Source organism: Corvus brachyrhynchos, unplaced genomic scaffold (assembly GCF_000691975.1).
Source record: "Corvus brachyrhynchos isolate BGI_N302 unplaced genomic scaffold, ASM69197v1 scaffold10, whole genome shotgun sequence".
Classification (NCBI taxonomy): Eukaryota; Metazoa; Chordata; class Aves; order Passeriformes; family Corvidae; genus Corvus; species Corvus brachyrhynchos.
The window spans coordinates 8,625,557-8,628,386 of NW_008236180.1; the positions used below are offsets into that span (position 1 = coordinate 8,625,557).

The 2,830-nt window shown below is 42.4% G+C and overlaps 1 long non-coding RNA gene across 1 annotated transcript; it reads right to left on the minus strand.

The window, feature by feature from the left end:
* Window positions 1-307: 307 nt before the first annotated feature.
* On the minus strand, window positions 308-2,387 carry LOC108447113. The gene is made up of 2 exons (XR_001862511.1): window positions 2,150-2,387; window positions 308-1,174 (listed from the first exon to the last, which is right to left on the minus strand). It is a non-coding gene; the product is annotated as an uncharacterized LOC108447113 (long non-coding RNA).
* Window positions 2,388-2,830: the final 443 nt, after the last annotated feature.

The following is a 2,830-nucleotide window of genomic DNA, read 5'->3' on the forward strand; positions in this document are numbered from 1 at the left end:
GGAATAAACATATAATGTTTAATATGATCTATTTATTCTACAGGCGGGTTTAAATGCAAAGTGCTCATATTCAGGCACTTGGAGGTTGACAGTCACAAAGCTACAAAAGAAAGAAATAAAAAGCACAGTAGAAATTCTCTGTTATTCTGATAGATGGTAAAATCTGCTGGAGTTATTTGAATTGCACAAGAGGCTGGGGAGCAATAAAATGGGCTTGCAAGGGGATTGTGTAATGAAGTCCATAGGGGGTGGGGAGACAGAAAAATATATTAACATAAAAAGAATAATTAGGAAGGCAAGGCCTTAATTCAATAACTTTTGGATTTTAGAATATACTTTATTTTGCATAATAAGAGTCAGCTTTTTTAGTGAGCTTCAACAGAAAGTATCCAAGAGCATCATAAATTCTTTTTAGCGGTGAAGAAAATAAGATATTAGAAATAAAAACAAGGAATTGTACTTCCTAAAGCCTTTTATGATTGCACAGAACTTGGAATACCTATTTTAGGCCATTGGAACATTTAGATGTTCTTACATTGCTTGTCAAACACCAGTGAACAAATTGATTTCTAACAGAGTAGGAAGGTTCTGGAACAACTTCCCGGCAGAATTAGTGGGGACAGGAAACCCAGCTGAGTTTTAAAACTGATCACAATATTTTTCTGAACACAATTACTTTGTGTGACAGGGAAATTATTGATTATGCAAAGGTTGCTTTAGGTGCAGTGGGTCCAGATTTTCTCCCTCACTTTTCTGAAAGATTATTTTTATATCATTCTTATTCCTTGATGCAAGCAAACAATAGGGCACAAAAAAGACCAAAGGCACCTTTTGGTGCTCACACCTCATCCCCAAACCCACAAAGCACCTGCAGCTCTGAAATGGCAGCTCTATCCTCAGAAATAGCTGGGAACAGGAGCCCAACTGAACCTCTGCACAAACCACTCAACTGGAGCGGCTCAAACAACAAAACTCCCACTGGGAACTGAGAAGTCTTGGAGCTGAACGTGCCCAGCTGGGATTTGGTTCAGACACATTCTCAAGAGAAAGGCAAACTCAACAGAGCTGGATGAGAAGCCCAGGCCTGGCTGCGTGGTTTGGTTCCAGACAGCTCAAATGTCTCATTCTTTTTCCATCTCAGTATTCCCAAGGCTCCTTCTCTTGATTAGCCACTCTGCAAATATATACATAAAATATGAAAAAAAAGGAGGTGGACACTTTAATGTCCTTTCCCTCCCTCAAATTCACAGTTTTGCCCCGGCAGCAGAGCACTGAGCTCTTCCTTCCTTCTGAGAGAGGAGGTGGCGGAGACAGCAAAGGAGAGGCCACAGCCCCAGGGCCACCTGAGCCACCTCATCCAGGTGCTCCCACCACTGCTGGTGCAGCACAACCCCTCTCACATCCCAAAAATCACCAGCTAACCCTGGCTATGATGCTTCCCAAGCATCCAGAACACTTCCAGGTAACTGCATTAAGCAGACATCATTAAACAGCACTCTAATTAGCAGGCTGATTAAGACAAGAGCCTGCCCAGCTTTCAAGGCAGAATTGTAACTGAAAGCAGAGGCGCCCTGAGCACTGACAGTATTTACAGCCCCTTTTGTTCCCAGCCCGTTAATCACCCTCCCAGGGTAGGGAGTTTAAGACCAAATTGGCAATCCTAAAAGTTCAATAAAGCTTTAGGAAGAAAATAACTGTTTCTTTTTCAGAATGTACAGATCCGCCCTCAGCGGCGCTGCAGAAGCGCTTTCGGATTCAATTCTAAGCCTGAAACTGTAACAATACATCTTATTATGAACTGCCAAACACAGGGATCCTGCTGCCACAGAAATCTCCAGCCCTACAAAGTCCTCCAGGACTGGCTCCTGCTCCACCTCGGAGTTTTTCATCACATGCTGCCTAAGGCCCAGTTCCTCAGGAACTTTCCCCACCTCTCTCCTCCACCTCCTCCCTTCCAACCCCATTGCTCAGTTATTTGTTAAACCATTTCTGTCAAGATAATTGGACTTTCCAGAGCCTGATGCACCGATTTAAGGTGAGAGGGACATATTTGCTTTCTCACACTGAGCCACTGAATCAATTCTCCTCCTGGCAGCCTCCCTCTAATAAAAATATTTTTCTCCCCTCCCACTTAAAAGCTCATAAATACCTCTTTGGAGAAGAAAGTCTCTGACCTTTGGGGCTTGCAGCTGCATCTCTGTGAGTGAGAAAATGAGCTCCCCAAAAGCAGCAGTTTTTGGAGAGATGAAGTGTGTATTTAAACAAGTTTGCCTTCAGCATTCCCTTGCCTATTTTTCCTTCTTTACCCTTTGCTTTTGCTTCTCTCTGCTCCCCTTTCTCCTGCCCAGAGCTGTTTGGAACAGAGGTGAAAACTCCAAAAGCAAAAGTTCTTTTCTTCCTCCTAAACACAAATATCTGCTAATGACACTGGGAATTATTTCTACTTCATGGCCGTGGGAGGGTCCCCACCCTGCCTGCACCAATTAAAATCTGCTGTTGTAATTAAGCTCAGTGTTCACTTCCAATGGGATGAGCAAAATGAACAAAGGTTGTAGTTCCCTGTCGAGTTCATATCCAAAACTGAGGCAAACTCCTCAAGACAAAAATTTATCTAGAAGGGAAAAGAGGATGTAAAAGTTTCTTTCTTTGCATGGCACAGTCTCTCAAAACCTCAAACTTTTCTCTGCCAAAGCATCTCTAGTTTTTGATGATTTCCTAACATATTTCTTAAGTTATTCTTTGCTGAAATTATTGTTTTTTTCTATTCTTGATGGGAAAACAATTCTTTGTTCCTTTTCTGTTCAGAGATCAATGGCTTTCTGGTGGGTAG